At 41.8% G+C, this 24,638-nt stretch overlaps 1 long non-coding RNA gene across 1 annotated transcript; it reads left to right on the top strand.

The window, feature by feature from the left end:
• The first annotated feature begins 311 nt into the window (after positions 1–311).
• On the top strand, positions 312–14,790 carry LOC106613693 (uncharacterized). The gene is made up of 5 exons (XR_014378989.1): positions 312–2,856; positions 3,061–3,127; positions 3,272–3,313; positions 3,490–3,578; positions 10,476–14,790. It is a non-coding gene; the product is annotated as an uncharacterized LOC106613693 (long non-coding RNA).
• The last annotated feature ends 9,848 nt before the right edge of the window (positions 14,791–24,638 follow it).

Raw genomic sequence — 24,638 nt, 5'->3', positions numbered from 1 at the left:
ACAGTTGCACGTGTCCAAATAAAGAGACAGAAGTTGTCGAGTTATGCCGAGGAGAACAGAATGCATGCATCAGGCACAAAACCAAACACAATGTTGCACAATGGAAGCAAAAACAGTTGACAACCCCTTTACACCATTTTGCGGAATGTCAGTGCGAGCAGTGTGAAATGCATTATCCTTAAATTGATTGTGTGATCTTTCAATTTGCAGTTGTTGACTGTAAGGATAGGATCTTACATATCCTCTGCCTTTGGGGACAACTTTCCCGGGGTGCAAGCACCAGTCACAACCATATTCACCATTGAATTGCTTACAGTAACGAGGTACTGGCCTGGCAATTGCATCTAAGGAACAAATCAAGGAGAAGACATAAAGCCGCCACATAAAAGGCGCCAAGCTCTACGTAACTAAATCGTGCGCATGGGCGGAAGTTAAAAAACTAGGCGCGAGCAAAGAAAATAACGGTTTACGCTCAGTTTGCACTTTGCAGCACAAGCAAAATATCACCAAACATGTATGCACTTGTGTATTTCTTTGAAGAAAGGACATCAGAAATTGTTGAAATGGAAAACATTGAAGAGTTTGATGGGACGTGCGATAATTTTCAAGAATGTATTGTTAATTGGCAGCGCAAGGGTAAGAGATATCCTGCCTATGTCATGGCTCTGGATGGTAAGCTAACTAGCTAGCTACCAGCTAATGACAGTATAACGTAGCTAGCTAACAATATATGGTTAATGTTATCAATCGTTAAACTCAGATATAAAAAAGTAATACAGACAAAACATTGGCTATAACAATAAGAAGTAATGTAGCTAACGTTCGCTAGCTAAGGAGCTAGTTATATCACTTAAGTTCACTAGTATGTGTAGGTAGCATGCTAACCACTGGCTAGTTAGCTGTTCGGCAAGCCGGGGCGGCAGATAGACTGGAGAAGACTAGCCTACCTTCATCAAGGCAGAAGGCACCTCAACTTTCTTTATATTTGGTAACATTGCATAATTAAAAAAGGATTATAAACCAACTTTGGGAAAAGTTATAGTCCTAATGAACATTCTGTAAAAGTACATCTGATGTCAAATAGGGACTATTAACTAGAGAGCCCTTTACCTAGCTAGGTTGCACATAAAAACAATGTATCAAATATCAATCAATTATGGTATCAAAGGCTTTAAAAATGTACTTGAATTTAGCTTACCTGAGACAAATCGCCAGGCGTTCAACTGGGCTGATGGACTCGGTAGTTGGTATCCACCCGGGTGATCCTGGCTCCAACCATCTGGAGCAGGTGATCGAACTGGCTTGGGTCCAAACGAAAGTAACATCGGAATTCCTCTCCAAACAGTCGAAGCTCTTGAATGACACGGTGGAACTCCCCTGCCTGCTTTCGTGACTTTAACCATCTCTGGACCTACACAGACACTGCGCTTTCGGCGGCACTGGTCCCGGCCCAACAGCGCGATCAAAACCACCTTCCTCAACGTTGTTCTCATTGTTGAAAGAGCCTACTCTGCTATCTTGACTATTTATTATTGCCTCCAAAACTTATTCCCTCCAAAACTGCATTTTAGAGGGAAATTATATTATAGGCTCTCATAATTAATTTGTGGATGTCATCGAATAAATAATAAACTTGGCAAATAAATGAATAAAAAATGTAAAGAAATTCTACAGTCAAACTGTTTTTATTATGTTATCCCACATGTTGTCACTGGATATGTGCAACAAAAATTCAACATTCACATTTTGCTACTTTCTGTCAAGTCTATGCATACAATTTTATGCATACATTTGATAAATCCAATGTATGCACCACACAGAACGCACTGCCTCTGCAAGGCAATGCTGCAAGGCAAATGCAGCGTTCCATTGTAAATGAATTTACTTCTGGTGTATCAAAACGCAATGACACAGTCGATGTGTTTGAAGTGTTAGAGCGTTGGACTAGTAACGGAAAGGTTGCAAGATCGAATCCCCGAGCTGACAAGGTAATAATCCGTCGTTCTGCCCCTGAACAAGGCAGTTAACCCACTGTTCCTAGGCCGTCATTGAAAATAAGAATTTGTTCTTAACTGACTTGCCTGGTAAAATAAAAGATATAGCTAGCAAGGTTGCAAACACAGCTTATGATATTATGGGGTGAGAGGGTATGCAACATGGTGAGTGATGTGAGCCACTAACTAATGTTCATTTTTACTTTGTAGAAGATCGCAAGAGACCAGTAGAAATGTCAGAATGTGCAAGCGAAGAAAGGATAGAGGAATGAGTGAGAAAGTAAAGAACCCGCATTATGTGGAAGAAGCGGAAAATACAACTCAAAAGGCATGCTTAGTTGTGAAGTTGACTAGCTATAGCTAGCTCTTTGCTATTTGTTACTCTACCAGAGTATCACAGAAAAAGAAGAGGGCTGAGTCTGAAAAAAAAAAAAAAACATCAGGCAGAACTAATGACCAGTGTATCACGTCAAGTAAGTTTCTAACACTTTGTAGCATTAGTTGTGCAATTTAAGTTGATGCTTTAAAGGTGAATTTAACCATGTCTCACCTACTTTATGTACTAATATTAGCATTACACTTTGTGTCATAAAAATCTGATTTCTCCTCAACACAACCAAATACATTTAAAAAAGTTATGTGGTTAATAACTATGTCTGAAACCCCTCCAAAAATATGTCCCCTATTCATGTCTAAATTTGTAAGTTGTAGAAAGAATCTTTGTCCTTCCAGGCCAGACCGCAGTGACCTCACCTTAGTGTCAAAACAGGAAATGCAAATGCAGCTAACCACTGCAAACTTTCAAATATGGATCTCAAAAGAGAAAATGCAACACTCAGACAATCTCTCTCCATGATTGAAGGTAAGCTTTCCTGTTTGTGGATGCTCCCACTGAATATTCCCACCCTGCATGCAAGTCCAGGTTTAGTTGTGTATATACCCATAGATACTGTGATTAGGTTCAGTTGTAGATGTATCTGTGAATAGGTACAGTTGTATAGTGTCTACCAATCTATTAGTTGATTGCATACAAGTAATGATAGCACATTATGTTCTATATTTTCAGAGTTGCCAGGTTTGCTCCAGGAGGTGAAAAACCTAAAGAGGGAGAGAATGAGACACAATTTCAAAGGGTGTGTGTGTTTGGTTTAAGCTTGATGATCAGAATATGAGGAGTAGAGATTGAGAGTAGGAAAGATTATTAGAAGTTGGAAGGATGTAGTTGAATGAATCTGTATTCACTTTCTCTAACTGTCTGTCATTCTGTGTGTTCCCAGACATGGCTGGTGGTTTGAGACCCATCCCCAAATCTCACAATGGTGAGAGATTAAACACGGTTTCTAACGGTGTGTGTGTTATAGATTGTTGTTGGTTGATGATCAGAATATGAGGAGTAGAGATTGAGAGTAGGGGGGATGATTAGAAGTTGTAAGGAGGTGGTTGAATTAATCTGTATTAAATCTCTTTAACTGTCTGTCATACTGTGTGTTCCCAGACATCATGGCTGGTGAATCCACACCCTTCCTCCAACCCCCAAAAGCAGCAGTCCAAGACATAGCCATCACAACCCTACCAGACATTATGGTAGGGTGACTTCAAATCTTGAGCTGTAAAGCGGGGATGCAAACTAGTCACAATTTGAATACAAAAGCAGGTGTATTAACATTGTAACAACACAGCAAGCAGAAAAATACTGTATGCATGTGCAATTTTGCTTACCGTAAATTCCGGACTATAAGCCGCAACTTTTTTCCCAGGCTTTGAACCTCGCGGGTGGCTAATATATGGATTTTTCCCGCTTTCAAATTTTTTTTTCTCCAAAAAAACACATTCTGTGACGTGCTCAGTTTTTTGGTGGCATGAAGCTTTCATTAGACCAATGAAATTGCCGAACGGGTGAAGGTCAAACAACGTTTTTGTTTACTGTTTAGATTAAATCGAGCGCTCTCAAACTTCCCATCATTCTGATTACGGTAGTCAATTTGTCACCCTCATCATGGCAAAGACACAGAGAAATGCATATGATGCAGCTTTCAAGTTGAAGGCGATTGATCTGGCTGTTGGAAAAGGAAATAGAGCTGCTGCACGGGAGCTTGGTCTTAATGAGTCGATGATAGGACGTTGGAAACAGCAGCGTGAGGAATTGACTCAAAAGACAACTAAAGCTTACTGCTAATTTTTTATTTTTTGTTACAAGCCGTGTTTCCTTAAAGCCTATTTATTTTTGTTACAAGCCGTGTTTCGTTAAAGCCTATTTATTTTTGTTACAAGCCGTGTTTCGTTAAAGCCTATTTATTTTTGTTACAAGCCGTGTTTCGTTAAAGCCTGTGTAAAGTTCATTTGTTTCAATGTACCGGTAGGCACCTGCGGCTTATAGACATGTGCGGCTTATTTATGTTCAAAATAATATATATTTTTTAATTCAGTGGTTGCGGCTTATATTCAGGTGCGCTTAATAGTCCGGAAATTACGGTAATTTAATGTAAATGTTTATTGCATATTGTAGTACAATGATAATTTGTCTTATAAGTGTTTTAACTTATAGAGCGCCATATACCATATACCATTAGTATATCTTTGTATATTGGTATAGTAATGTATAATATTAGTTATTGCTATAGTATCACTATAAGAAGATGTTATAGTATTCCTTTAAGATAACTATAGTTATTCTATACTATGTCTGAATTTACCATAAGAATACTATAGAATTTGTTAAAAGTTTTTCTGTGATATTTCTATAATATTCTTCTATTGTAATCTTATAGGATCACTATAATATTGCTATATTTATTGCTATATTGTTACTATAAGATTGCTATTGTTATACTATAGTATGTCCGAATTTACCACAAGAATACTATACGTTTTTTTTGTGATATTTATATAATACTCTTTTATATTAATCCTATGGTGCCTTTTTGTAAGGGTGAGATCGATCATCTCGAAAACTAAAGCAGATACTGTAATTTTCTACGGCCCACCACACATGAATATCAATATTAGTTTTGCGTCCCTTTTTCAGGACCCTGTCTTTCAAAGATAATTCGTAAAAATCCAAATAACTTCACAGATCTTCATTGTAAAGGGTTTAAACACTGTTCCCCATGCTTGTTCAATGAATCATAAACAATTAATGAACATGCACCTGTGGAACGGTCGTTAAGACACTAACAGCTTACAGACGGTAGGCAATTAAGATAACAGTTATGAAAACTTAGGACACTAAAGAGGCCTTTCTAGTAACTCTGAAAAACACAAAAAGAAAGATGCCCAGGGTCCCTGCTCATCTGCGTGAATGTGCCTTAGGCATGCTGTAAGGAGGCATGAGGACTGCAGATGTGGCCAGGGCAATAAATTGCAACGTCCGTACTGTGAGACGCCTATGACAGCGCTACAGGGAGACAGGACGGACAGCTGATCGTCCTTGCAGTGGCAGACCACGTGTAACAACACCTGCACAGGATCGGTACATCCGAACATCACACCTGCGGGACAGGTACAGGATGGAAACAACAACTGCCCGAGTTACACCAGGAAGGCACAATCCCTCTATCAGTGCTCAGACTGTACGCAACAGGCTGAGAGAGGCTGGACTGCGGGCTTGTAGGCCTGTTGTAAGGCAGGTCCTCACCAGACATCATTGGCAACAACGTCGGCTATGGGCACAAACCCACCGTCGCTGGACCAGACAGTACTGGCAAAAAGTGCTCTTCACTCACAAGTCGCGGTTTTGTCTCACCAGGGGTGATGTTCGGATTTGCGTTTATCGTCGAAGGAATGAGCGTTACACCAAGGCCTGAACTCTGAAGCGGGATCGATTTGGAGATGGGGGGTCCGTCATGGTCTTGGGCGGTGTGTCACAGCATCATCGGACTGAGCTTGTTGTCATTGCAGGCAATCTCAACGCTGTGCGTTACAGGGAAGACATCCTCCTCCCTCATGTGGTACCCTTCTTGCAGGCTCATCCTGACATGACCCTCCAGCATGACAATGCCGCCAGCCATACTGCTCGTTCTGTGCGTGATTACCTGCAAGACAGGAATGTCAGTGTTCTGCCATGGCCAGCGAAGAGCCTAGATCTCAATCCCATTGAGCACGTCTGGGACCTGTTAGATCAGAGGGTGAGGGCTAGGGCCGAAATCGTCCCACCCTATTCAACAGCCAGTGAAAAATCAGATCGCCAGATTTAAAACCACAAAATGTCATAATTCAAAGTTCTCAAACATAGGACTATTTTACACCATTTTATAGATACACTTCTCCTGAATCGAACCACGTTGTCCGATTTCCAAAAGGCTTTACAGCGAAGCAAAACATTAGATTATGTTAGGAGAGTACATCGACACGTGACCTTCATCAGAAGGCACTTCCAGGAGTCCCAGGTACTCAACAAATGTTGTTTTGTTCGATAAAATCCATAATTTATGTCCAAATAACTCCATGTTGTTTGTGCGTTCAGTAAGGTACTCCAAATGTAGGGCGCGCGAGGGAAATGTCACGAGAAAAGTTTAAAAAAATTGTATTTACATTCGTTCAAACATGTCAAACGTTGTAAAACATCAATCTTTAGGGCCTATAGAACGTGAAGATTCAGTAATATTTCAACCGGACGGTTCCTGTGTCTTGAAAAAGGATTTGGAACAGAGCTAACACTCTCATGAACGCACACCAATGAAGTGATGTCATTCCTTGGGTTACCAACTTCCCAGCCTTCCAGTCGGGTCTCTGTTTATCGTAGACGCCTCAAACAAGGTTCTAAAGACTGTTGACATCTAGTGGAAGCCTTGGGAAGTGCAAAATGAATCCTTAGTCACTGTGTGTTCGATTGGCAAGACTTGAAAGGACTACAAGCACCGGAATTCTCACTTCCTGCTTAGATTTTTCTCCGTTTTTTGCCTGCCATATGAGTTCTGTTATACTCACAGACATCATTCAAACAGTTTTAGAAACTTAAGAGTGTTTTCTATCCAAATCTACTAGTAATATGCATATTCCAGTTCCTGGGCCCGAGTAGTAGGCCGTTTAATTTGGGTACGTTTTTCATCCGGCCGTGAAAATACTGCCCCTTACCCTAGTGAAGTTAATCTTATGTTCATATAAATATTTACACGTTAAGTTTGCTGAAAATATACGCAGTTGACAGTGAGAGGACGTTTCTTTTTCTGCTGAGTTTAGTATTATATGGACAGAGTGGCCCTGATCCTAGATCAGAATTCCTACTCTGATGGTGAATTCTCTCTCCCTCATCCTTTCAATAACTTCAGTCGGACCCCCTGGTCAATGATTAGTAGATGTGGGTGAGTGGACATACATCTGGGACTAGCCTAGAGGACTGGGCAGGACTGATTTCTTCATCCCTCCCGCCTGCATTCGCAGTTTTCTGTCTGACTCCCTCCCGCTACCGCAATGTTATTTTAGGCATATGTGACGCAGCTCACTTGCCAGCCATGGTGCCATCAATTTTGCGCCCTATAGGCAATATGAACATTTGCAAAAAATACCCTGAGAAATAGCCTAGGTTAAATTACCTGAGATTCTCACGTGGTCCATTATATTAAGCTATCGTTATTACTGGGCTATATCAGCCAATATGGTAGACGTCATTTGAAAAGAGCAGAGTTGGAGAGACTTGCACTTTTTCGCTTTAGCAATTTTTCTAGCCTACCTTTTAGGATTGGGACGATTTTCAGAAGGAGACAAATATGGGTGATCAATATTTATTTCTAGGCAATGTAGTAAACTAATTAGCTAGCTACTACCATAGCCAGTTCAGCTCTAGCTATCTGTCAGATAGCGATATGAGGTGACAATTATTACTATCTAACAGCTGTTGTTTGTGTGGAAATGTTTTGTAGCCTTTGCTTTGTCCCATTTCAACAAAAATAAATGAATTTGGCTAGCTTTCGCCAGTTGATGTGCCATTAGAGAGAGAGCTGGCCAAAAGTTGGCTAACGTTAGCTATTATTTTTGCTTCAATCACACTAGACCTGAATCAAACAATGGAACCAGCGGCCAAACAATTGAAGCTTGATAATCTGATATTCAAAAAATAATAATACAAATAAAAAGTGATGCAGCCAGTCTCATGAGTTTTTATTAGAGTCAGTATAGCAATGTTTATTTTACCTTTATTTAACAAGGCAAGTCAGTTAAGAACAAATTCTTATTTTCAATGACAGCCTAGGAACAGTGGGTTAACTGCCTTGTTCAGGGGCAGAATTCGAATCAGCTCGGGGATTCAAACTTGCAATATTTTGGTTACTAGTCGAATGCTCTAACCATTAGGCTACGCTGCCGCCCCAACATAACGTTATTAATATGTCAGTTTCCCTAGCTAATTCCCTAGCTGCTTTTCACACTCACACTAATAAACAGCTCTACAGGCTAAATTGTCGTGGTGCATAGTCAGTACACAACACTGCTCATTAGGGTCAGAAGGTGACAGGTATCAAGGCAGGGTCAGACAGCCAGGGAATACCAGTCTATGGAGCTCAGGTGAATTTTGCAGTATATTATAACAATATCAGTGAATGATACAAAGTTCCATGTTGAGGTGATGGGTAGACCTACAGTACAGGACAGCGGTTTAAGATGAAAGGTACAGTCTGGGATCTGGGAATAATGTTAATTTTATTGAACCATTGATTCTATTCTTGGATAATATAAAGTATACATGTACACCAAGGTAATTCTTTGTCATGCCTCATCTTAGGAGGATCAGATTGTGGCAGGGGTCTCAGCAGGGTCAGGTAGCCAGGGAAAACCAGTCTATGACGGCGCTGAGGTTAATTTTTGCAGATAAAACACTTTATTCTCTCTGTGCAAACACTAGACAAGCAAGATGATTCAGAGATTGAAACTATTTGCAGGCTGTCTGACAAACCTCCAAAGTTGATTTCCAAACTGTATCTAGGGTTGATGGAGGCTTTTTCCGATGGCACAAAACATGTAAAACTAAAATGTGAGGAAAACTAGGAGCTATTGATGATGATGAATGTATACAGATATGTTAGAATGCCAAGTCCTGTTCATATAATCTCAGACATAAACTACTGCAGTTTTAAGACCATCCATAGATCATACTATATGCCAGTGAAACTGAATAACATGCACTTAGAAATGTATTTCCTCTGCTGGAGGTGTAAAACACAAAAGGGGACATATTTGCATATGTTATGGTCTTGTGAAGGCTGGCTGAATTCTGGCAAAGAGCATGTTCTTTTACCTCAGCATGTCTACAGATTATCCCTTCTCTCTGTTTTTGTTTGCTTGGAAATGTTGATAATGGAGACTTATAAGAAGAAACTGTGTAACCAAGCATTTATATCGGCTAAGAAATGCATTGACATTAATTGTAAGGTTGATTATCCTCCCACAATGGCACAAAGGACGGCAGAAATGTAAAATGTATCACTAGATTTGATTTATTACAAGATTAACGGTATACTTTGCAACTTTCATAAGGTCTGGATGCCTTATATGGAATACAGTATAACTAAAGGAGTCTGTATTGAAAACATGCCCACGTCAGGGGAGATACCTATTTAGGCTGGGCTGCTCAGTACGAGTCCTGGGACTCTGCTGTCCTGTGGGTTGTCACTCTGGCCTTGGCCTAACACACCCAAAACCAATTATGAATATTTCACTGAGAACTTAAAGCTGAGTGGAGTGTGTTGGATTGGGGCGCTTCAGGGTAGTGGACCCCTAGGGACAGAACGGGGCGACCCAACTATATTGTGTGCATGTAAAAAGAGCTCTGTTGGTTAAAGGTGCAACACAATATTGATTATTTGAATTCGTTAAGTCCTATCAATCATTTAAACATATTTAATAATGATATCTTACCTAGCTTGACGACCTTGGGCATTTTTTATTATTTTATTTGTTCTAAATAGAGAAGGCTAGAAGGGCCATGGTTCATTTGGACTGTGTAGAAATGGAAGAAATTAGCTTTAGATGCCCAAAAGATTTCTGGAGGAGACCCAGACCCCACGCCAGGTTATGTCCCCCACCCACACACTTCTAAAACCAATGTTGCGCCCCTGGGTAGGATACTGAAGTTGAAGCAGCGAATTCTGAGTGTGTGTGAATAATGCAACAAAGACGACCGTTTCCAAATTATCTGCGGGACAACAAAAATATTTTCATCCCAAAGTTGTTTGTCTGACCACCTGCTCCCACCCGCAACATGAAAAATGCCGGCCGCGCCGCGATGATCTCTGTTGGGACCCGCAGGTCCTCTCCCATCGCCGAGGCCAGGAATAGTCCTTCAGCCAAAGTGGAAGATAAGTTCATCGCTATGCAATACTGACCGAGGTAGCCTATGCTTTGAGTAGCAACAGACTGACTGACAGGCAGTCAGGCAGAGACACACACACTCACATTTGACTTGACCTTATATTGACAGCACTCTACTCCCAGATCCCCCCCCCCCCTCAACCTTTCTCTCCCATTAACCTTCCCCTTTCTCCACCCTAGGTGCCACGTGGTCTCCCATCTCTTTCATAGCTGGACCCCGCCACATAAATCCTCTTTGTCAAGACAGGTAAATTAAGAGCTACACTGGCCTGGCTTTGGCTTCAAGGTGGGTCACAGTTACAATCCCCTTTGCTTCCACCCACCTCAATTATCTACTAGGGTCTTCACATTCTTCTTGAGGCGCTCATATTACTTTCTATATTATAGGGTACGAAGCATGTGTTTTTACTCACCAATGTAACAAGACAGTGTGGTCAAAGACTTGGTAACTTAGTTGTAGTCACTATCTGGTTACCTATTACATATTTATTAACTTATTTCTGGATATCTTTTAAACTACCCACAATGCGCTATTTCTCAATGTCACATGGACGACAAAAGTATGTGGACACCCCTTCAAATTAGTGGATTCAGCCACACCTGTTGCTGATAAAATCGAGCACAGAGCCATGCAATCTCCATAAACAAACATTGGAGGTAGAATGGCCTTATTGAAGAGCTCAGTGACTTTCAACGTGGCATTGTCATAGGATCCCACATTTCCAACCCTGCTAGAGCTGCCCCGAACTGTAAGGGCTGTTATTGTGAATTGGAAACGTCTAGGACCAAGAACAGCTCAGCCGCAAAGTGATATGCGACACAAGCTCACAGAACGGGAACGTTGAGTGCTGAAACGCATAGCGCGTACAAAATCGTCTGTCCTCAGTTGCAACACTCACTACCGAGTTCCAAACTGCCTTTGGAAGCAACGCCAGCATAAGAACTGTTCGCCGGGAGCTTCATGAAATGGGTTTCCATGGCCGAGCATCCGCACACAAGCCTAAGATCACCATGCACAATACCAAGCATCGGCTGGAGTGGTGTAAAGCTCGGCGCCATTGGACTCTGGAGGAAGCGTGTTATCTGGAGTGATTAATCACGCTTCACCATCTGGCAGTCCAACAGATTAATCTGGGTATGGCGGATGCCAGGAGAAAAGTTTGGTGGAGTATGAATAATGTTCTGGGCTGTTTTTCATAGTTCAGGCCCCTTAGTTCCAGTGAAGAGAACTCTTAACGCTACAGCGTACAAAGACATTCTAGATGATTCTGTTCTTCCAACTTTGTGGCAACAGTTTGGGAAGGCCCTTTCCGGTTTCAGCATGACAATGCCCCTGTTCACAAAGCGAGGTCCATACAAAAATGTTTTGTCAAGATGAGTGTGGAAAAACTTGACTGGCCTGCACAGAGTCCTGACCTCAACCCCATCAAACCCCTTTGGGATGAATTGGAACACCGACTTCGAGCCAGGCCTAATCGTCCAACATCAGTGCCCGACCTCACTAATGCTCTTGTGACTTAATGGAAGCAAATCCCCACAGCAATGTTCCAACATCTAGTGGAAAGTCTTCCCAGAAGAGTGGAGGCTGTTATAGCAGCAAAGGTGGGACCAACTCCATATTATTGCCCATGATTTTGGAATGAGATGTTCGATGAGCAGGTGTCCACCAGTGGAGGCTCCCCAGAGGAGGAAGGTGAGGACCATCCTCCTCATTGACTTTCATAAAAATAAAAATAGTGAAACATTAAAAAGTTTATCCTTTTTAGATAAAACAATACTAAATATATTCACATCACCAAATAATTAATAAAAACACACTGTTTTGCAATGAAGGTCTACAGCAGCCTCAGCAGCACTCTGTAGAGTAGCACCATGGTGTAGCCGGAGGACCGCTAGTTTCTGTCCTCTGGGTACATTGACTTCAATACAAAACTACAAAAGGTACAAATACAAAAGGTTCATGGTTGTCACCCCCTTCCATTGACTTACACAGTAATTATCACAACTTCCGGAGGACGTCCTCCAAATTATATACTACGAAGAGCTCTTGCAGCATGAACTGACATGTTGTCCACCCAATCAATGGATCAGAGGATGAATTTAGTACTGAAAGCATAAGCTACAGCTAGCTAGCACTGCAGTGCATAAAATGTGACTCAAAGAGAAAGACAATAGTTGAGAAGTTTTGAATAAATTAATTCCTTTCAAAATTAAGGAGAAGCAAGAGAGAGGGAGAAAGAGAGCTAGCTATATTTCGTAGTATATATTTTTTCACTTTCACTTACTTAGCTATTGTCAAATTCAGCTAGCTAGTTTAGCCTACTCAAACACCCGGCTCCAACAGAGAGGGATGTTATGTTAGCTAGCTGACTATGGATATCCAACAGTGGAACTCTTCCAAGTCAAGGTAAACTTTTGGCTTTATTAATTTATTGCCACCGGGGCCTGCTGGTGCAACTGCTAAACTGATTGCGTCTGATTACACTGTTGTGCATGATTGTAGCGGGTTTACTAACGCCTTAGTTCTAGTAGCTATGCCTATGTTGACTATGACGTGACAACGAAATAAGCTGTATGTAGCAGTTAGCAGTAATGATATGAAGGTTTGGCTTGGAAAGGTTTATTCACCTGGTCACAGACAGCTGATGTGTTCTGTACTGAAGTCCACAAGTGAAGGGAAAAGGTGAGAGGAGGAGAGTGCATAGATAAATGAGAAGGAATTATATATACAACGAGCGGTTTGTATGTGTCTGGTATGAAAGTGAACTGTGTTTGCGTGTGATCAGGGGTGTATTCATTGCGCCGATTCTGTTGAAAAACGTTTCTTAAATGGAAGCAAATGGAAAGAAACGGGGGTAAACATATCTGAATTTGTCCAATAGAAACTCTCATTTGCAACTGTTGGAGTAATGATTACACCCTATATCAGCTAGATGCAGGCAAGAGTATGCAAGGCGGTATTGAATGTGTCTGTCACCTTGATTACTCAGAATTCTCTTGACCTGTACACCTACGTTGTAAACTTTCATTCATAGGCTAGGTTGTAGCAACCTCATGATGTGTACAGGGAAAATTTGAGTATCATGTAGTAGCCTAAACCTATCTATGTTACATTGAGCTGAGTGAATGTTATCTGAATGACAGTCATCCAATATGCTGTAATAGAAATGAGGCCATGTTTAAAAAAAAAAAAGAAAAAAAGAAGATCATCCTCCCTCATCTTAAACGGCACCGACCGCCACTGGTGAACTCATACTTATGGTCATCTAGTGTTGCTCAAGCTGGCTAACGTTAGCCATGCTAGCATGTATATAATTACATTCCAGACCAAGTGTTGGTGGTGGTGAGCTACAATCCACCAATCAAATCAAATTGTATTTGTCACATGCACCGAATACAACTGGTGTGGACTTTACCATGAAATGCTTGCCTACGAGCCCTTCCCAACAATGCAGAGTTAAAAAATAAAATAGTAACACAAGGAATAAAATAAAATACAGAAGAATGGAGGTATGAGGTATTTGAGTTTGTGTTATTTGAGTTTGTGGTATTTGAGTATGAGGTATTTGAGTTTGTGGCTGTGCTATCTAGTGGGAAACCATTAGCACGACTGGCTCAGGTGCTTTCTTCACCTGGGCACAAAGAGAAAGAGAAAATCATACCTGCTTGCTCTAATTTTGTAGTACCTCGTCTGTTCTCCTTTTTGTTTTATCAACTTTTCGGCATGTTCTCTGTGAAGTAGGCTACGGGAGTTTTGTAACTTTGTACACATTGGCAGGCTAGCTGACGGACATCTGGAATCTATCTATTTGGGATTTTTTGATTCTCCATCGGCCCGCCTCCCTGGATTTGGTAGCTAACTCAGCCTGAACGCTTTTAAAAGTTTTACCATCGGATGTGCCCCAGCCATCAATCTGTAAGTCTCTGCTCTCTCTTTGATCTGTGGTTATGTTTTAGTTTGGTTAGTTGTGTTCGAGCTGGTCTTTAGTAGTTGGGCTCTAGCTTGCCTACCATAATCGTAGTTGTTGGCTAGGCTAATAGCTAGTTAGCTAAATAGCTCATTTTAGGTGGCTGGATAGCTTGCTGTTTAAGATAACTGCATATACAGTACCAGTCAAAAGTTTGGACACACCTAAAACCTAAGGGTTTTTCTTTATTTTTACTATTTTCTACATTGTAGAATAATAGTGAAGCCATCAAAACTATGAAATAACACATATGGAATCATGTAGTAACCAAAAAAAAGTGTTAAACTAATCAAAATATATTTTATATTGTCACGACTGTGTGTAGGAACAGACCAAGGCGCAGCGTGCGTATCGTTCCACATCTTTATATATTGTGAAACTTAGCCAAAACAAACAATAAACTATAAACAAACAACAAACCGTGACGACAGAGGTGCAACATGCACTAACTCAAAATAATCTCCCACAAACACAGGTGGGAAAAACAACTACTTAAATATGATCCCCAATTAGAGACAACGATGAACAGCTGCCTCTAATTGGGAATCATACAAAAACCCCAACATAGAAAAAAGAAACTAGAACACAACATAGAAAAAATTAACTAGATAAACCCCCCAGTCACGCCCTGACCTACTCTACCATAGAAAATAAGAGCACTCAATAGTCAGGACGTGACATACACTGCTCAAAAAAATAAAGGGAACACTTAAACAACACAATGTAACTCCAAGTCAATCACACTTCTGTGAAATCAAACTGTCCACTTAGGAAGCAACACTGATTGACAATAAATTTCACATGCTGTTGTGCAAATGGAATAGACAACAGGTGGAAATTATAGGCAATTAGCAAGACACCCCCAATAAAGGAGTGGATCTGTAGGTGGTAACCACAGACCACTTCTCAGTTCCTATGCTTCCTGGCTGATGTTTTGGTCACTTTTGAATGCTGGCGGTGCTTTCACTCTAGTGGTAGCATGAGACGGAGTCTACAACCCACACAAGTGGCTCAGGTAGTGCAGCTCATCCAGGATGGCACATTAATGCGAGCTGTGGCAAGAAGGTTTGCTGTGTCTGTCAGCTTAGTGTCCAGAGCATGGAGGCGCAACCAGGAGACAGGCCAGTACATCAGGAGATGTGGAGGAGGCCATAGGAGGGCAACAACCCAGCAGCAGGACCGCTACCTCCGCCTTTGTGCAAGGAGGAGCACTGCCAGAGCCCTGCAAAATGACCTCCAGCAGGCCACAAATGTGCATGTGTCTGCTCAAACGGTCAGAAACAGACTCCATGAGGGTGGTATGAGGGCCCGACGTCCACAGGTGGGGGTTGTGCTTACAGCCCAACACCGTGCAGGACGTTTGGCATTTGCCAGAGAACACCAAGATTGGCAAATTCGCCACTGGCGCCCTGTGCTCTTCACAGATGAAAGCAGGTTCACACTGAGCACATGTGACAGACGTGACAGAGTCTGGAGACGCCGTGGAGAACGTTCTGCTGCCTGCAACATCCTCCAGCATGACCGGTTTGACGGTGGGTCAGTCATGGTGTGGGGTGGCATTTCTTTGGGGGGCCGCACAGCCCTCCATGTGCTCGCCAGAGGTAGCCTGACTGCCATTAGGTACCGAGATGAGATCCTCAGACCCCTTGTGAGACCATATGCTAGTGCGGTTGGCCCTGGGTTCCTCCTAATGCAAGACAATGCTAGACCTCATGTGGCTGGAGTGTGTCAGCAGTTCCTGCAAGAGGAAGGCATTGATGCTATGGACTGGCCCGCCTGTTCCCCAGACCTGAATCCAATTGAGCACATCTGGGACATCATGTCTCACTCCATCCACCAACGCCACGTTGCACCACAGACTGTCCAGGAGTTGGCGGATGCTTTAGTCCAGGTCTGGGAGGAGATCCCTCAGGAGACCATCCGCCACCTCATCAGGAGCATGCCCAGGTGTTGTAGGGAGGTCATACAGGCACGTGGAGGCCACACACACTACTGAGCCTCATTTTGACTTGTTTTAAGGACATTACATCAAAGTTGGATCAGCCTTTTAGTGTGGTTTTCCACTTTAATTTTGAGTGTGACTCCAAATCCAGACCTCCATGGGTTGATAAATTGGATTTCCATTGATTATTTTTGTGTGATTTTGTTGTCAGCACATTCAACTATGTAAAGAAAAAAGTATTTAATAAGATTATTTATTTCATTCAGATCTAGGATGTGTTATTTTAGTGTTCCCTTTATTTTTTTGAGCAGTGTATATGAGATTCTTCAAAGTAGCCACCCTTTGCCTTTATGACAGATTTGCACACTCTTGGCATTCTCTCAGTGATTCCAAACCATTTAAGAAGGATGGAGGTCACTATGTTCTTGGGGACCTTCAATGCTGCAGAAATGTTTTGGTACCCTTCCCCAGATCTGTGCCTCAACACAATCCTATCTCTGAGCTCTACGGACAATTCCTTCGACCTCATGGCTTGGTTTTTGCTCTAACATGCACTGTCAACTGTGGGACCTTATGTAGACAGGTGTGTGCCTTTCCAAATCATGTCCAATCAATTGAATGTGCCACAGGTGGACTCCATCAAGTTGTAGAAACATCTCAAGGATGATCAATGGAAACAGGATGCACCTGAGCTCAATTTCGAGTCTCATAGCAAAGAGTCTGAATACTTATGTAAATAAATACATTTTAAAAATATATATTTTACCTGTTTTTCGCTTTGTCATTATGGGGTATTGTATGTAGATTGATCAGGACTTATTTTTATTGAATCCATTTTAGAATAAGTCTGTAACATATCAAAATGTGGAAAAAGGTCTGAATACTTTCCGAATGCACTGTAGGTAGGGGTAAAGTGACTATGCATAGATATTTTTTATATGTTAGTCATTTAGCAGACGCTCTTATCCAGAGCGACTTACAGTAGTGAATGCATACATTTCATATTTTTTTTGTACAGGCCCTCCCATGGGAATCGAACCCATAATCCTGGCGTTGCACACACCATGCTCTACCAACTGAGCCAAAGGGAAGGCTAATAAACAGTCACTGACCTCCTCCCTATAGATTGCCTCATCGTTGTCTGTGATTAGGCCTACCACCGTTGTGTCGTCAGCAAACGAAATAATGGTGTTGGAGTCGTGCTTGGCCACGCAGTCGTGGGTGAAGAGGAGGGGACTGATGTGAGCCATGACCAGCCTTTCAAAGCACTTTCAGAGTACTACGGGGCGGTAGTCATTTAGGCAGGTTACCTTGGCGTTCTTGGGCACAGGGACTACGGTGGTCTGCTTTAAACATATAGGTATTACAGACTCGGTCAGGGAGAGGTTGAATATTTCAGTGAAGACATTTGCTAGTTGGTCCGCACATGCTCTCAGTACACGTCCTGGTAATCCGTCTGGCCCAACAGCATTGTGAATGTTGACCTGTTTAAAGGTTTTGCTCACATCTGAAAACATGTTGGCGCCGGAGGGTATGGCTGCCGTTTTACTGGCTCCTAACCAGCTATTTAGTTCATTTTTTTGCATATTTTGTAACTCATTTTGTACATAATGTTGCTGCTACCGTCTCTTATGACCGAAAATAGCTTCTGGACATCAGAACAGCGAATACTCACCTCGACAAAGATTTTTTCTTTAATGATTCCAACGCGAAGGATATACTGCTTCCCGGAGACCAGGCCATCATCCCCATCATTTGCATGAATAAAAGATGGAACTACAGGGGGCGGAGTTCTGGGTGCCTTGTGAGAATTTGCTGGCGATTGAGTAAACCACCACTACCCTCTGTATTATTGGCCAACGTGCAATCATTGGAAATCAAACTGGACGATTTAAGATTAAGAATATCCTAGCAATGGGACATTAAAAACTGTAATACTTTATGTTTCACGGAGACTTGGAACGACGACGCGGATTATATAGAGCTGGCTGGCTTCTCTGTTTTTCAGCAGGACAGAGCAACTAGGTCTGGTAACTGCTGGTGTGCGATGCCTAATATTAAAGAAGAATACCTCATGATAAGCTGTAGACTATACTATTTACCATGAGAGTTCACATCTACAGTTGAAGTCAGAAGTTTACATACACCTTAGCCAAATACATTTAAACTCTGTTTTTCACAATTCCTGACATTTAATCCTTGTAAAAATTCACCTGTCTTAGGTCAGTTAGGATCACCACTTTATTTTAAGAATGTGAAATGTCAGAAAAATAGTAGAGAGAATGAATTATTTCAGCATTTATTTCTTTCATCACATTCAGAGTGGGTGAGAAGTTTACATAAACTCAATTAGTATTTGGTAGCATTGCCTTTAAATTGTTTAACTTGGGTAAAATGTTTCGAGTAGCCTTCCACAAGCTTCCCACAATAAGTTGAGTGAATTTTGGCCCATTCCTCCTGACAGAGCTGGTGTAACTGAGTCAGGTTTGTAGGCCTCCTTGCTCGCACACACTTTTTCAGTTCTGCCCACACATTTTCTATGGGATTGAGGTCAGGGCTTTGTGATGGCCACTCCAATACCTTGACTTTGTTGTCCTTAAGCCATTTTTGCCACAACTTTGGATGTATGCTTGGGGTCATTGTCCATTTGGAAGACCCATTTGCGACCAAGCTTTAACTTCCTGACTGATGTCTTGAGATGTTGCTTCAATATATCCGCATCATTTTCCTACCTCATGATCCATCTATTTTGTGAAGTGCACCAGTCCCTCCTGCAGCAAAGCACCCCCACAACATGATGCTGCCACCCCGTGCTTCACGGTTGGGATGGTGTTCTTCAGCTTGCAACCCTCCCCTTTTTCCTCCAAACATAACGATGGTCATTATGGCCAAACAGTTCTATTTTGTTTCATCAGACCAGAGGACATTTCTCCAAAAAGTACGATCTTTGTCCCCATGTGCAGTTGCAAACCATAGTCTGGCCTTTTATATGGTGGTTTTGGAGCAGTGGCTTCTTCCTTGCTGAGCGGCCTTTCAGGTTATGTCGATATAGGACTCGTTTTACTGTGGATATAGATACTTTTGTACCTGTTTCCTCCAGCATCTTCACAAGGTCCTTTGCTGTTGTTCTGGGATTGATTTTCACACCAAAGTACGATCATCTCTAGGAAACAGAACCGGTCTCCTCCCTGAGCGGTATGACGGCTGTGTGGTCCCATGGTGTTTATACTTGCGTACTATTTTTTGTACAGATGAACGTGGTACCTTCAGGCGTTTGGAAATTGCTCCCAAGAATGAACCAGACTTATGGAGGTCTACAATTTTTTTTCTGAGGTCTTAGCTGATTTCTTTTGATTTCCCCATGATGTCAAGCAAAGAGGCACTGAGTTTGAAGGTAGGCCTTGAAATAAATCCACAGGTACACCTCCAATTGACTCAAATTATGTCAATTAGCCTATCAGAAGCTTCTAAAGCCATGACATCATTTTCTGGAATTGTCCAAGCTGTTTAAAGGCACAGTCAACTTAGTGTATGTAAACTTCTGACCCACTGGAATTGTGATACAGTGAATGATAAGTGAAATAATCTGTCTGTAAACAATTGTTGGAAAAATTACTTGTGTCATGCACAAAGTAGATGTCCTAACCGACTTGCCAAAACTATAGTTTGTTAACAAGAAATTTGTGGAGTGGTTGAAAAAACGAGTTTTAATGACTCCAACCTAAGAGTATGTAAACTTCCAACTTCAAATGTATATTATTCTTAGCCGTCTATTTACCACCACAAACTGATGCTGGCACTAAGACCGCACTCAATGAGCTGTATAAGGCCATAAGCAACAACAAAATGCTCATCCAGAAGCGGCGCTCCTAGTGGCCGGGGACTTTAATGCAGGCAAACTTAAATCCGTTTTACCTCATTTCTACCAGTAAAAGAAACTCTAGACCACGTTTACTCCACACACAGAGACGCATACAAAGCTCTTCCTCGTCCTCCATTTGGCAAATCTGACCATAATTCTATCCTCCTGATTCCTGCTTACGAGCAAAAACTAAAGCAGGAAGTACCAGTGACTCCGTCAATACAGAAGTGGTCAGATGGCGCCGATGCTACGCTACAGGACTGTGTTGTTAGCACAGACTGGAATATGTTCCGGGATTCATCCAATGGCATTGAGGAGTATACCACATCAGTCACCAGCTTCATCAATAAGTGCATCGACGACGTCGTTGCATTGAGCCCAATGAGCTCTGATGCGCATAACGATGGTGACAGGTAATGAGCGGGAGCAGGTGTGACACCTGTTCCAAGACAGGTGCATGATAATAGTCCATTCTAAATCAAAACTAATTTCACACATATTATTTACTATAATAGACGACATACAATTAAGAATAGTCTCATGGGTGACAATATTAGCCTATCACTTGTGAATGATGTAATATCACTTGTGAATGATGCCCAGCAAGGCAAGAAACAGCATGCCTTTTTTTGTTGATTTTTTTTCAAATCATAGTCGCACACCTCATGTAGCCTAGCCCATAGGCCGATATGTTTTAATAAGGTTTGTGTCACAACTACAGTGGCCAAATAACTTAATAAAATTAAGTTCATTAATCCGCTTTACAATCGATGTAGAGCCTAACTGGCATGCGGCACAGGCAGCACGTGAGTTTCAAGTTTGGGGAAGATCATTTTCATGACATGTATAATCGCATTTACGGTCAGAACAGTGTTTTCCCGCTAACTGATTGCATTTTGGAACATTCATAATGAAATAGCCTAATAGTATATCAACATTTTAAGCTGAATGTTCTGATCTGTTGCACCAGCCTCATTGCTTTTAAAGTTTTTTTTTTATGCGAGTGGTTGTATTAATTTGGATCCCACAACTGTCCCAGCTTAGGTTAAGAATATTTATTTATTGCACAGGACAAGTTGACAAATAGAATAGGTCAACTTTTGTACTATGGGGGATAGTAGATTAACATAGGCTAGTGTTTTTGCTGTTTGTTAGGCCTACTCATCATGTTGGCTGACTAACAATAGGCAAAATCTGGACAGTTCTTCTAACATCTTCAATATGCACCTCAGAATTCGATAAGAGGGATGTGTATGTCTTCACTTGTAGCCTACTTCTTAGCTGCGAGAAGGACCCGATCACATGACGAGCATTGGCGAATAAGAATTGAGATATCTGATAGCCATGTGAGTGAGAGGTGCTTCGGAGCACGGCAGCCGGGAGAATGTAATTATATTATATTCAGCCCAAGGGCACAACAGCCACTTTGGCCGCAAAAGGCATAGATTTTTAGGGGCATTACAACCACGTAATGGGCACTAAGATCCTCGTGCTCCTAGATCTTAGTGCCGCTTTTGATACCATCGATCACCACATTCTTTTGGAGAGATTGGAAACCCAAATTGGTCTACATGGACAAGTTCTGGCCTGTTTTAGATCTTATCTGTCGGAAAGATATCAGTTTGTCTCTGTGAATGGTTTGTCCTCTGACAAATCAATTGTAAATTTCGGTGTTCCTCAAGGTTCCGTTTTAGGACCACTATTGTTTTCACTATATATTTTACCTCTTGGGGATGTCATTCGAAAACATAATGTTAAATTTCACTGCTATGCGGACGACACACAGCTGTACATTTCAATGAAACATGGTGAAGCCCCAAAATTGCCCTCGCTAGAAGCCTGTGTTTCAGACATAAAGAAGTGGATGGCTGCAAACTTTCTACTTTTAAACTCGGACAAAACAGAGATGCTTGTTCTAGGTCCCAAGAAACAAAGAGATCTTCTGTTGAATCTGACAATCTGGATGGTTGTACAGTCGTCTCAAATAAAACTGTGAAGGACCTCGGCGTTACTCTGGACCCTGATCTCTCTTTTGAAGAACATATCAAGACTGTTTCAAGGACAGCTTTTTTCCATCTACGTAACATTGCAAAAATCAGAAACTTTCTGTCCAAAAATGACGCAGAAAAATTAATCCATGCTTTTGTTACTTCTAGGCTGGACTACTGCAATGCTCTACTTTCCGGCTACCCGGATAAAGCACTAAACAAACTTCAGTTAGTGCTAAATACGGCTGCTAGAATCCTGACTAGAACCAAAAAATTTGATCATATTACTCCAGTGCTAGCCTCCCTACACTGGCTTCCTGTTAAGGCAAGGGGCTTTTACAGGGGCTGAGTCACTGGCTTACTGGTGTTCTTCCATGCCGTCCATGGGAGGGGTGCGTCACTTGAGTGGGTTGAGTCACTGACGTGGTCTTCCTGTCTGGGTTGGCGCCCCCCCTTGGGTTGTGCCATGGCGGAGATCGTTGTGGGCTATACTCGGCCTTGTCTTAGGACGGTAAGTTGGTGGTTGGAGACATCCCTCTAGTGGTGTGGGGGCTGCCTGTTTGGCCCTGTCCGGGGGTATCATCGGATGGGGCCACAGTGTCTTCTGATCCCTCCTGTCTCAGCCTCCAGTATTTATGCTGCAGTAGTTTATGTGTCGCGGGGCTAGGGTCAGTCTGTTACATCTGGAGTATTTCTCGTCTTATCCGGTGTCCTGTGTGAATTTAAATATGCTCTCTCTAATTCTCTCTGTCTTTCTCTCGGAGGACCTGAGCCCTAGGACCATGCCTCAGGACTACCTGGTATGATGACTCCTTGCTGTCCCCAGTCCACCTGGCCGTGCTGCTGCTCCAGTTTCAACTGTTCTGCCTGCGGCTATGGAACCCTGACCTGTTCACCGGACGTGCTTGTTGCACCCTCGACAACTACTATGATTATTATTATTTGACCATGCTGGTCATTTATGAACATTTTAACATCTTGACCATGTTCTGTTATAATATCCACCCTGCACAGCCAGAAGAGGACTGGCCACCCCTCATAGCCTGGTTCCTCTCTAGGTTTCTTCCTAGGTTTTTGGCCTTTCTAGGGAGTTTTTCCTAGGGAGTTTTTCCTAGCCACCGTGCTTCTTTTACATGCATTGCTTGCTGTTTGGGGTTTTAGGCTGGGTTTCTGTACAGCACTTTGAGATATCAGCTGATGTACGAAGGGCTATATAAATACATTTGATTTGATATTGTCAAATTGTGAATGAGAGACTGATGAGGTGTGCAGCCTTTCATGCAACTTTTTTCAGCTCATCATTAGTTGCATCATGCAGCCTTAGAATATATAAAAAATCTAAACATATAGTCCAACATTTGTATGACAACTAAAGTTGCATAAATAACTCTAAATGAAGCATATCGGGAGGATCTGTATCTTTGTTAACCGCTCAACACAGAATAGCCTCGTGGGCGCACTTCCTTGGAAATTGTTTGGAGAAAATATCCTTTCTATTTTATTCAGCTATGTTCAATTTTATTCTTCATACTATAAAGTAATACAAAATAATGTCACAGAAATCTAAACAGATCTTATCTGCTAAATGAACTAGTGTAGCCTACAGCCATTTGGCATAGCCATATCAGGGCCTAACATAAGGACAACTCAGAGTATGCTATTCTGTTCTTCTGAAATAGTCTACATTTCCTTCATGTCATGTTTCTTTAGAGCTGTCTAAAATAAATAATGGATTGATTGTGATAGTGTAGGCTATATTAAATGGATTTATTAGACTTTTTAAAATGTAGATGTTCCAAAGGTCTGCATCAGTGGCTTGTAGGCTACGCGTGTATGCCAGGAGATGCTAAACGTGTTTTTGTTAATTAACGGTCAATTACCGTGAGTCCAGCAGTTATTTGCTTAACAATCATCTTTCATGACCGCCACTGCTAAGGTCATCCTCGGTACTTGAAATATCACAACTGCCTTCTTGACTGACATGCCCTTTTTACATGCCTTTACCAATCTCTCATTCTCCTCTGATAACAGCTTCTTAGGCCCACTCCTGCAGCCATGGACTACCTTGCCACTCAGCAGACAGGATAAGGTCATCCTCGGTACTTTAAAAAAAAGTTGGTATTGGCATGGTATTGTCACTGTAAGGACATGAAGAAAAAAAATTCAAGACTCAGATGATAGGTATTTGGTGTCACCTACTGCTTTGCTTTTTCTAACAAATTATCAAACAAATGATCATTAATTTAACACAACACAATTTGGAATCAATATGTTGCATCAAGATTATTTGACTCTGGTAGACATCACCAGCGAGCAACAGTAACAACCTTAGTAAATCAAATCAAACTTTATTTGTCATATGAGCCGAATACAAGTGTAGACCTTACCGTGAAATGCTTACTTACAAGCCCTTAAAGTTCTTCAGGATTGGTGGGTCCCCTGCAGGACGGTTGAGCTAACGTAGGCTAATGCGATTAGCATGAGGTTGTAAGTAACAAGAACATTTCCCAGGACATAGACATATCTGATATTGGCAGAAAACTTAAATTCTTGTTAATCTAACTGCACTGTCCAATTTACCGT

The sequence above is a fragment of the Salmo salar genome, chromosome 10 (assembly GCF_965601325.2).
Source record: "Salmo salar chromosome 10, fSalSal1, whole genome shotgun sequence".
Classification (NCBI taxonomy): Eukaryota; Metazoa; Chordata; class Actinopteri; order Salmoniformes; family Salmonidae; genus Salmo; species Salmo salar.
Note: the sequence above shows the minus strand (reverse complement) of the source record. Positions and strands in the feature narration are given on the sequence as shown.